The sequence below is a fragment of the Lygodium microphyllum genome, chromosome 13 (assembly GCF_053477565.2).
Source record: "Lygodium microphyllum isolate KBCC chromosome 13, Lygodium_microphyllum_v1.1.10, whole genome shotgun sequence".
NCBI classification, from domain to species: domain Eukaryota; kingdom Viridiplantae; phylum Streptophyta; class Polypodiopsida; order Schizaeales; family Lygodiaceae; genus Lygodium; species Lygodium microphyllum.
Genome location: NC_141147.1, coordinates 107364711 through 107377402, shown reverse-complemented (window position 1 = coordinate 107377402; position 12692 = coordinate 107364711).

Here is a 12692-nt window from a genome sequence, read left to right as displayed (position 1 = left end):
ATACTTGGATGCATATGTACCCAAGACAAGCAATGACACATATTAGTGATCCAATTTCCTTCTTCATCTTTTCTATTACGTACTTCTATCAAGAGAATGCTTGTTCTTTTCTCACGCATTATAATCTAGGCATTGGATGTAAAGAAATATGTATTAACTCCTAAACAATAAGCATTTTAAGTATGTTTAGTAATCATCAATATGACATACAAATCAACATGGCATTAAGATATGTTTACACTTTTGTAAATAGACACAAACATGGATATTGAAACGCATGTGGATATGTAAATCACCACAAAGTATAGATTCTATTTCAAGGTATCACTTTAATCCTACAATTTACATGAAATATAATGGAAAGAATAGCACAAGAATACTCAAAGAATTTTTCTAGAATAAAGTTCATTATAATGAATAGGAGTTTGATTTGACTCAATACATTGTATGAAGCATGGGTATTACAGAGTAGTTGTTACAAGGATAGTAGCCACATAGCATGTAAATCTTAATAGGCACATTGGATTGACACCTAAGATATTCTATGACTCAACACATTGTGAAATATTTATGGATGATATGATACAAGGGTCTCATGGATCATTTCCAATAGGCATGGAGATCTGGATGGACACACAAGGCCAATAAAGTAGAGTCTTGAACCATCGACTTCCAACAGATCCATATCATCCAGCACAAAGGAATCACTCAGCATAGCAAAATAGTCGATCGAGAATTATGTTCACCTAAACCTTGTACAATACCTACATGCACAAAAAATTACATCAATGAATCCCTTTTAACAAAAAATATCTAGATAACTGCATGAATAAAAGCAATACAAAATAGCGTTAAGTTACCTATAAACTAAACTAGTGAAGATGAGATTGAATCATTGTTGATTAAAACCCATTGCAAATGATGAATTAAGAAAAACATCAATCCCATCAAACATAAAAGTCACTATTCAAATGAATAAAATTTGGCAACAGAAAATATGGCACATATACCCATAAATTGAGCTACAGAATCTCTCCTCTAATTTGTGTTAAATGTTGCAACAACAATCGATCCTTAAGTTAGAACTAGCATCAAACCCTATTGTAAAGATAGTAGAAAAAGGAAAAACATAGAGAGGAAGAAAGAGAGTGTGTGAGTACGTGGGAAAGAGAAAGAAATGAGCACCTATCCAATCTTTCCCAAACTGACCTCTGTGAAAGACAATAGCAAGAGTTAGTATTTACATGAAGGCATACTAGAAAAACAATAGAAAAGAGGAGACATAGAGAGAGAAGGAGAGAGGGAGAGAGAGATGAGCACTTATGCAATGTCATCCAAAATGATCTTTGCAATAAAACCACAACAAGGGTTAGAACAAACATCATGTTGTATTGAAAAAATAACAGCAAAAAAAGACCAAATAGAGAGAGAGATTAACGCCTTTGCCTCTTGCTCCAAATAAACTCTACAAGAAAACAACAATTAGAACCAACATTAAATTCTATTGAAAACACAAAATAAAAGAGAAAAACACATAGAGAGAGGGGGGAAGAAAGGAGAGAGAGAGAGAGAGAGAGAGAAAAAAGAAGAAGCACATGTGCCTCCTACCTAAAACGACCTCTACAATAAAACAATAATAATAGTAAGAATTGACATCAAACCCTATTGAGAAAACAGCAAACAAGATAAATTGCAAATAGAGATGGGCACATGTGTTTTGCCCAAAACTTAGAGCTTCACGAAGAAGAAAGTGTAGAGGTAAGCAAAACACTCAAAACCCTAATTACTCTCACTAGGGAGCTTCAATGGAGATACAATTTCACCAGTATAGAGGAGAGAGGAAAAGTGGTCTGTTGCTCAACTTTAGGATCAAATTGATTTTGTGATAAGAAAAAAACCAAAATTGAAAATTCTCCAAAAGGGGGGAAAATACGAGGTGAGAGAAACTCAAACTTTGTGTACTATTTATTCTCACTTTTTTAAATCATCAACTACTCCTTTTTTAATTAAAAACCCCAAGATTTGGAGAGAGAAGATTCACCCTCCATGGATGCCAACATCTAGCATTTTATTGAGAGTGGAAAAAGATTGAGTTTTTGGTTGATTTTGTTGTTTTTTTAAAGGCCTAAATGGTTGATTTTTTATGGATTTAGAGTGATGCATGGTTGTTAATGGAAGTTTTTGAGAGTTTTTTGGATGATAATGATTATGTTTTGGAAGTTCATGATGATTCTTAGTAGAAATATGAGACTCTGTGATGTTCTAATAGGTTATGATTGGTTCTGATACCTTCTGTTTAGCTTCTGTTTTGTTCTGATTTTCGTCTGTATGAAGTATGGATTGATGATTGATGAAGGTTGAAATCTTTTAAAAGCTTATTGAATAGTTTTTGATAGTTTGGAATGGTTTTAGTATGAGTTAGGAGGATCTATTGTTCTCTTATGACCTTTTGTAACCCTCTCTAAACCTTTTGTAAAGCCTCGGTCTCTGCTCTATTTCTGTTCCTGTTATGTTTTGTTCTGTAGATCTTCTATAAGTGTTCTATAGAATGTATGTGTGACTTTGAAATTTTTTTTTAACTTTTGGAAAGGAGGAATCTAAGTTAAAAAGAGCTAAAACAAATGGAAGAAGCAGCTGCTGAAGAGACTGAAGAGCAGATTGAAGTGACAATGACAATAGTGAGCTATAAAGAGACACTGTAGTGGCTTTGGTGCCTCTTCGACACAGACATACCTCTTGGGAGGTGCATCCATGACCTAAGAAGGATTATTGAGAGTCATTCTTGAGTATTGTAGTGAGGAGATGATGTATTATTGAGAGAGAGAGAGCTAGAGATAGTCAATTCTATCAAAACAGTGTATTTGTATATGAGACATTGAGAGAGAAAACTATGAAGACATTGAAGATGAATACTATGTGATTGATTTACATTAAAAAATGGTGTATTCTTATATGTTCCTTGTTCTATTGATGGATTCTATATAGATGTTGAAGATTATGGTTGATTCTATCAAATCCGTGAGAGATATCTACTATGATGCTACGTGAAGATTTGTTGTTTTCCTTGTTTTGATCATTAAAAGAATGAAATAAAAGCTTGTTAATGTTATAAGATAGATTTTCTTGTAGTAGAATCCCATTTTTCTTGGTGTTCCTCTTGGGGCTCCATGGTTTTGGTGTGCAGCCGGGGAAACTTGTCATCAACAAACATCAAAAGAGGCTGAAAATGAAAGAAATGGCATTGCCAAGAAGAAAAGAATTCAATGGATGTTTGCAAAGTTCCTTCTTCTACTGAAGAGTTGGAGATTCTCATTATTAAATCCACTTTCCACAAGAAGTTCATCCCACATTGGCGGAAACATATTACCATCATGATGTAAGCTCTATACGGTGGACTGTTTCCTCTTCCTGTTGAAGCAATAGAAACTTGCATATTGGTGGCAAATTGTTTGGAAATAAACTGAAGAGCAAAAGCGAAGAGAATGACTATCCATGGAAGATCTAGTATTCATTGAGAATTTTCCAGACATCATCAAGTGGGAGATCGTGAAGAAGCTTCAGGAGTCGTGGTCTGTGGAGGTTCACAAAAACAAGAAGGAAAAGAGTTGAAATTTGTTCGTGGATGCTCAACAACAAGATACATGGGATGTTTTGTGTACTGAAAATCTTCTGTTTGTCCAATTAGCAACCCATATGAAGTTGGTAGACAGAGTGTTTTTCACAACATACACTGTTGAAACCCTCAGAAGCTCGCATTATTATAATATTGACGCCCTAAAAGCACTCTTTACAGAAGTCCCCATGGCAACTCAAGGTCCCCTTCCTAGTTAGATTCATCCTGGAAATATTGATGATAGGCCAGCAAATGTAGTCCCATTGCCAATTTTTAAGGGAGAGTACAATGAAGACCCTGATCTTCATGTAGCAGAATTTATGGTAGCATGTTTGGCTAACAATGCCAGAACCCCTAAGCATTGGTTAGCAATATTCCCCGCCACTTTCAAGGGCGCGGCGTTTCAATGGTATGAGAGACAAGTAGCAGGAAATTTTGGCACATGGGACGACCTGAAGTTGGCCTTCCTCACTAAATTTAGGTATGAAGGTTTTGAAGAGCACATGTGAGAGTTGTTCATGAACCTAAGTCAGTCCTCTGGAGAAAGAGTAGAAGCTTATGTCTCGAGAATGGAATCCATCCTGAAGAGATGGACTAACCATCATTTGGACGAAGGTATCCAGAAAAGAGTGTTTCTCAGAGGCCTACAACCAGAAGTTTGCAAGTTTGTGGAATTGAGAAGACCAGTCAATCTACAAGCTGTATTGAAAGGTGCAAGATTGTATGATGAAGTTGAAGCAAGGTTTTCAATGACTCCAGGAAGAGGAGTCTTACCTCCTCCCATGCCAGGAATGGTGTACCCACCAAATGTAGTCCCAGGGATAGTTCCGTACCCCTATCCCAAGATGCAAACAATGCTGTAGTATAACACACCTAATCCACTGTGGTCGCCACCATAGATGATAGTGCCTCAAATGATGGTTCAACCACCACAACAACAGTGGCCTCAAACAGTTCCTCCAATGATACTCAACAATAGCGGAACCCTACCAACTGGAATCAACAATCCCCAATCTCAATAGGAGCTCTGAATCACAACTAGAAAGAGGACCCTCTAAATCAACTCAACTAGTATATGCAGTACTTACAGAAGCTTCCCAAAACCCTACTACAAGTACTTCAAGAGGTAAAAATCTGAAGGACTACTTATCCAACTCAATTGCAAGTATCAAGAAAGAGCTTATGGATGTGATTAGAGAGTAGCTACAGACATTGAAGGTGAATATCGCTAATATATCTACTCCTGCGGGAGCTGGGAGAGATGTGATACGTTCTAATACATATGGTGCGAAAAGTGTACTTATCCAACTCAATTGCAAGTATCAAGAAAGAGCTTATGGATGTGATTAGAGAGTAGCTACAGACATTGAAGGTGAATATCGCTAATATATCTACTCCTGTGGGAGCTGGGAGAGATGTGATACGTTCTAATACATATGGTGCGAAAAGTGTTATCAAGCGAGACATTTAGCCACTGAATGTACCCAAAAACCAATCATTCCTGGAGTCTTTTGTTCCTACTGTTTGCAGAAGAACCATACAGAGGATATTTGCTCTCTAGAAGAGATGCAAAAACGAAGACAGAAAGATAAAAATGCAAGATTCAACTTGCTAGAATCCAAAATGATAACATAGGATATTGGACCAAAGCCTAGGGAGTTTGGTCCTAATTTCGATCCAAAGAGGTTTCCCTCTCAAAGTTACAGAGGACGACAGTTTGGCGGTGGTTAGAGATCAAAGATGGAATGTTATAGATGTGGAGAAAAGAGTCACATCTCCCCGAATTATCCAAACCCTAGAAGATCTGTGGATTATAAGCCCTTATGCAGTCAATGCAAAGGAGGAGACCACACTGCAAAAGACTATCCAAGTCCTACCTCCGTCAAGGCCAATGCTACTGATAGCCAATAGAAGGCGCAAGAGTCTGCCTCCAATTTGGTAGAGTTGGAAGTTGCCACTATCACGCACTCCAAGAAGAAGGAACCAGTTGTCCAGAAAGAGAATAACTCTCTTGCCAAGACTATGAAGTTCAACTTGCCAATATAGGGAAAGAGCAGTAGAGGACATAATCGTGCAATATAGAGCACTGTAGTACCACAGAGAGTCACAAAGACAGTCCTAGAAACACGATCAGAGGTCCAGGAGATAGAGGATATAGAAGCACCTTCAAAAATAGAGGAAGTGCTGACGCTTCCATTGCTAGAAGAAAAAGAACGATGAAAATGGGTGTAGCCCCATTCCCCAGTAGGATGGAAAAGCCCATTTATCCTATATCAAAGAATATGACTTGGTAAAAGACCTAGACACTTCTAAACCAAACTTAACATTCCAACAATTGTTGATGCTATCTCCTAGCTACTGAAAGAAATTCAAAAGCATCTTGACAAGAAGACGTGGACTAAGGATTGCTCCTTCAATAGCAACCAAGACCAGTAAGGCCCCGGAGCCTGTAAAGGAAGTAGATGTGGCTAATGCCTTCCTAGATCGTGGAACCCCAGAGATTAGGGTATGGATAGAAGGATGTTTTATTTTAGATGCATTGATTGATGGAGGCTCATCAGTAAACATAATGACAGATATGAAAATGAAGGACTTAGGGTTGCAAGGAATTCAACCTACACAATGGCTTATCAGATTGGCAGACCAAAGCAGAATTAAACCGTTGGGCATCCTCCCATACGTAAAAACAACCCTTGCAGGAAAAGATTACTGGGGCTGACCTATCTGGTGGTTAAACCAAATTCTTATGGGACCTCATACCCTCTGTTGTTGGGAAGACCTTGGATTTTTGAAGCAAGAGCTAGGACGGAGTGGTTCAAAGGAACCCTAACCCTAGGCAGAGGACCCAACAAAGTGGTGTTGAAATTGTATGGATTTCAAAAATGCAATGGATCCACATCCATCAAAGTCATAACTGACTCCTCCAATGAAGTAACAGATGATATATCATGAGATGAAGAGGCTATTAAACAGATATTTCCCAAGAAAACAAAGGCTCAGTCCCTAACAATGGGCACTGTAATCCAACTAAAAGGAATCCAAGTTTTATCTATGGGAGAATACCTCCTACCTCAACTCGAATTGACTTCTGAAATCACCTCTGATAGCGAGATAGAAGCATGGATGTACTATTCTCCTTGTTACATGGTAGTCGTAGAGACAGTAGAGCAGAGATAGAGCCAAAGATAGAAGTAGAAGTAGAAACAGACACAGAGGTGGAGGATCTATTCTTCTCCTACAGAGCCTCTACAGAAGCAGAGATAGAGCCTCCAGAGGAAGAGGATGAAAATGATGAAAAAAAAAACGAAGCAGGATATGAAAGTGCCGATGAAGAATTTCCTCTGATAGCGAACAATCTTATTGATGTCCCTATAGAGACCTGAAAGGACGAAGATCTCGGGGTGTTCGAGGTGATCCGGGTTTTTTACAACCCGAATTATTACCACAAAATTTTGGCCAAAGCCCCTATCAAGAGCTTACCATATCACTTTGGGTTTACTCTTCAAGCACTAGGTATGCTACATTGCTTCTTGATTACGATAACTCTAGCAAATGGGGGGAACAAGTTCTTAGAAGGCATGTCAATGTAAAGGGTCAAAGGGATGGTTATCTTAGTGAAGATGAAAATGGATTACACCTAGGAGTTGAGTGAATGCATAGATTTTTCAAAAGACTAGCCTCCAACTACACATGGGCTCCGTCTGCATCACTAAGATTTGGAATCTATCACCATCATTAGAGGACACCTCACCCTAGCACACAAGTCAATATCCACATCATGGTGTCATTTGGATCTAGCACAAAAGCTTACAAGCATGGACCCCTTTTGTCACATGCTTATATGTATTTATATACATATGGGGGACTAAAGTCAAAGCAGCTTTTGAAAGCCATTTTTTATAATCTCAATAACTCCCAAGAAAAAGTGAATTTCAAGAAAATTCCCGCGTAGGCCGATCGGTTTCGACCTGGTCTACAAAGTTGCAGAAAAACTTTTTCCAAATTCCTCACGGATTTGAAGTTACGAAGGCGCAGACTGCTGGCTATATACAATTTTCTTCTCTCTTTCACCACACCAACTTTCCACTCTATCCTTCTTGTAAATATATTATAATAATGTGCTTTGGGCACCCACCTCTTGTAATCTAGCTCCATTTCTCTATGTTGTCTACTACCACCCTTGGCTTATTGCATGATGACCAAGGTGGGGACTTGTCCCATTCACTATGCTCCATATTTTCAAAGATGCCATACATCATCTAGGATTATGTTAATCAAGAACATTAGCTTAATATAATCCCTCATGGAGGCTATATAAAGAGCCCATGGAGAATGAAGAAAGGAGGAAGGACAATGACAAGTCCATGAGAGCATTCTAGAATACCCTCATCTCTTTGAGGGAAGCTGTGAGTGAGTTCTTTTATTATGTAGCATAATGGCAAGCTTCCTCTACCTCTTCTCCTATTATCTCCCTCTCTTCTCATCTTCTCATCCCATGTAGCATAATGGCAAGCTTCTTCTATCTCTTCTCCTATTATCTCCCTCTCTTCTCATCTTCTCATTCTATGTAGCATAATGGCAAGCTTCCTCTACCTCTTCTCCTATTATCTCCCTCTCTTCTCATCTTCTCATTCCATGTAGCATAATGGCAAGCTTCTTCTACCTCTTCTCCTCTTATCTCTCTCTCTCTTATATTTCAATATGGTGTCTAGTACATATATTCTCTCTTGTAAATTTGTGTCTTGGTTCTCTTAATTCTCTTTCAGAAAATGGATGTCCTAGCCCATCCTCCCTTTGGCTAGGTGGTGCCCCTCTTTAGTTCTCTTAGTGAGGATTGGAGGTTGGATGGGTAAGAGGTAACCCGTTCATCATTTTAGCCCTCATTTTTTGTGCCCCCGCTGAGGACATTCTCAACCACAATTCTCTACCTCCTTATGTGGAATGATACAACACATGGCGGTGCATCCTCTACAACAAATTCCCCAAGTGGCTCTTCCTCAACGCCTTCACCAACTATTTTTGAAGCTGGTCGAAGTCCACGACTCCCAGAATTGTCTCCTAAAGAAGCTCAAGAAAGAAAGTATGCCTATCGGATGACGGCACGCATGCGGGTAAAAGGTGTTCACTTTAGAAATTCCATTATCTCACAAAGGAAAAAAATATGTTGCCATCAATTGCTAGGTTCTCATAATTGTGGTGAGTGTTTTGCAAACAAAGTGAAGGCCCTTCCGAGAGGTCCTCATCTCCAAATCATCAAATCCCTCTCTCTCTCTCGCCTAATCCACATCAAAGGAGGACAACTATGCATGAACGATGTGGAGTTTTGTAGAAGTGCAAAGTATGGAGACTACCTTCAAGTATTGTTAGCTCGAAGGTTGGGTGTGGTTGAAAAGGTGGCCATCACACCTTATGAAATATATGTCGCCGAGGATGGACACACCATGGCAAGAACAATCACTGGTGAGCAAATTCTCCGTATAGCAAAGTTGGTGGGTTCCAAAAAGAAACACTCTGGAAAAAATGCTTCATAATTCAAGAAAGTGCATTCCCTCTACTCCCTTAAGTAGTCTCCATTCATCATGAATAATAATAATGGCCCGAATTTCTACACCTTTCACTCTGTACAAAACATCCGAGTTAATGTATGTATCAGTAGGAAGATTTTCTTCCAGCAGCGTCTTGTCATGTACTTTGGGACTGAAAGATTAAGAGAGATTCTTGTATCACCAGAACCTATAATCTTCCCAATGCTAGACTACAATGCATCCTTCAATGTACATGTATTTATCCTATTATAATAGTTTCTCATGAATCACAACGAGTTGTATGGACCTATCCGTCCACTTGCTATGCAAACTGTGCATATTGTAGCTAGCACAAAGCTTAGATTCCAAGGCATTATTAGAAGCATACTAGGGCCTAGATGTCTTGTTGAAATCAATGCATATGTGAACCCATTCATCCTTCCCCTTATAAAATACAACTTAAGTCTAGACGTTTTCATCTTCATACTCTACTAAGGCAACATGGCATTTCCAAGTTTTTTTGGGCACAAAGGGGAGAAAGCTCTAGACTTTTTGGATGACTTAGAAATGGCATTGCTAGTCACAGGCCAGGATGATGAAGCAACCAAAGTACGTGCCTTCTCTTTAGTTCTAAAGGGTGATGCTCGAGTGTGGTATCAAGCTCTCTCAGAGGCTACAAGGGGTAATTGGGAGAATCTCAAGACCGCATTCATGCACAAGTACCAAGATACAGAGCCACCTGAAGATATTTGGAGACAGCTCTTAGATCTTCGCCAAACCGTAGCAGGGGAATACCAAACCTATGAAGGCATGTTTATAAAATTGTGGGATAAATGGACAGCCTCTTTAGCCGAGGGCGAAAGAGTACCTGATTGCCTTAAGAAAGATTGTTTTCTAGCCGGACTCCATCCTCTACTAAGGGATAAGGTCAAAGGAAAGTTTCCCACATCCTATGAAGAATTAGTCACTTATGCGAGGGAGAAAGATAGAAAATTGAAGTATCAAGCCCAGATGAAGGGGGGAGTTGAGCCCATGCAGGTTTTACCAACCATGCCAAGGCCTAGAGAAATAGCAGAGGCCCCACCTGAACCGGAGATACCATAGCAAGAGCTCCTACAACGCATTACTAATCAACTTGAAATCCTTTCGTTAAATTTGGTGCAAGGAGTATGACCCCCTCCCCTCATAAATGAAGGCAATCGAGGTCCAAGAAGACAATAAAGAGAGTATGTTTGCTATAATTGTGGGGAGACTGGCCATGGTATGTACTTTTGCCCTCATCCCAGGCGTTTTCCAGGAAATGGGTTCCAACCAAGAAGGAGGGGACAACAAGTGACACCACCTAGGGAAAGGTTTGTTCCACCAAATCCAAGGCCTCCACCACCGGTTCAAGTTCTCCAGCATCCTCGACCACTTGCAGAGGTGCCGCCCTTGCCTATTCAACCGCTAGAGAATCATGATGTTAGGATAATTAGTTTAGATGAGAGTGATGTCAAAGGGAATGCCAAAGTAGTAGAGGTTGAAGCAATGCCGGTGAAGAAAGCCCGGAGAATTGAGAGAATGGAGCCTACACTACCAAAGGAGGTTGAAAACATGAAAGAGGAGACAGAGTCATCAATGGCTGCAAAGACACGCAACAGTAAAAAGAGGAGGGCTCGCTCACGTCGACACATTGAGCCAGATGATTTTTCCCTTGGTAAAGGTACTAGAGCTTATGATTTGCTTGCTGATGTGAGGAATCAAGGGCCAAAAATTTCATGGCCACAATTACTACATCTATCTCCAACAGTGCGACGACAATGGTCCAAGATGGTAAGCATTAGATCCATGAAGAATAGACATGTGAATGCAATCCAGGCTGGAAAGATGAAAGATATTGTGTCTCTAGTGGAAGCCGAAATCAATGGATAGAGAGTGTCAAAGACATATATGGATGGAGGTGCAGAGATTTGTGTCATGACAGAAAAGTTGATGCATCGTTTGGGATTAGAGGTAAATGAAACGACTAAATTTGGGGCCAAAATGGCTAACAATGTAGTAGTAAATTGTTTGGGAGTTATAAACAAAGTTAAGGTAAAGGTGTGTGGAGTGCAATTGGAGCTTGACATGTATGTGATGCCAGTGAAAGGGGACGACTATCCGCTCATTCTTGGGCGACCATGGCTAATGGGAATGAAAGCCAGACAAGATTGGGAGACAGGGGCTTTAGAGCTAAGGCCACAAAAGGGGCTGCATAAAAAATGGAAGAGCACTATCTACAACATGAAGGAGGGCCGACAGGAGGATCTTGTGTTAGAGACCACCGCTGATGAATGGAGTTCCAGCGAGGGTTGGTCATCTATGACAGAGGGAGAGTCTTCTAATGAGGAGGAAGAAAGCTCTCTAGAAGTGATGGGGATTACATTAAAAGGGCCTTCTAGTAGTGAAATTCCGCAGCAGCTTCCAAAGGTCAAGGAGGGGTTAGAAAAAATGTTGGCTAAGGATCTATCAGTTGAGGAGAAGACAGCCTACATGGAAGTGGTGATAAAACACTCTGCACTTTTTATTTCTGATTATGAACACATCACAGGTGTGACAGCAGTACAACATCACATTAGTCTAAAAGAGGGAGCACGGCCAGTGGTGCAGCGACTACGACGATTGGGAGTAGTTCAACAAAACGCTCTACTCACTGAGGTGCAATGACTTTTGAAGGCAGGCTTTATGTATCCAATAGGGGATTCAGAGTGGGTTTCACCTGTGGTGGTGATACCCAAGAAGAATGGAAAATGGAGGATTTGTGTGGATTATAAGCCGCTAAATGCTGCAACTAAGAGAGATCACTTTCCTCTTCCCTTTCAGGATGAAATACTCAACGAGGTGGCCGGGCATGAGAGATACACTGTTTGTGATGGGTATTCAGGATATTTCCAGATCCGAATAGCTGAGGAGGATCAACAGAAGACCACCTTCATTACACCTTGGGGTTGTTTTTCTTACAAAGTAATGCCATTTGGATTAACAAATGCCCCAGCTACCTTCCAGCGATTCATTAATTATGTCTTCCAGCCATATTTTGGAAAATCCATCAGGGTCTTTATTGATGATTTTTGTATTTATAGTTCTAAGGCTTTACATCTAGGAAAGGTGGATGAAGCTTTCAACCGCCTTGCACAAATGGGGGGGCAATTAAACCATGAGAAGTGTCGCATTGGCGAAAGCAGTGTAACTTTGTTAGGGCATGTCGTAAGTGAGAGGGGCATTGAAGCAGATCCAAACAAAGTTAAGGCCCTATTGGCGGTGCCATCACCATCTTCTGTGAAGCAACTAACCTCTTTCATTCAGAAGGTGCGATATATGGGGCGGTTCATTCATCTCCTCTCCCAATTAATATTTCCACTGCAACAGCTAACCCACTCTGAGGAGCTCCTGTGGAGTGACGAAAGCGAAAGGTGCTTTCACGAGGTGAAGAAGGCTCTTAGCACCCTTCCTATAATTTTACAGCCTTGCTGGGATCAGGAGTTTTTTGTCAATCCGAGTTTTGGAGAAGATACTCTAGGGGCAGCATTAATACA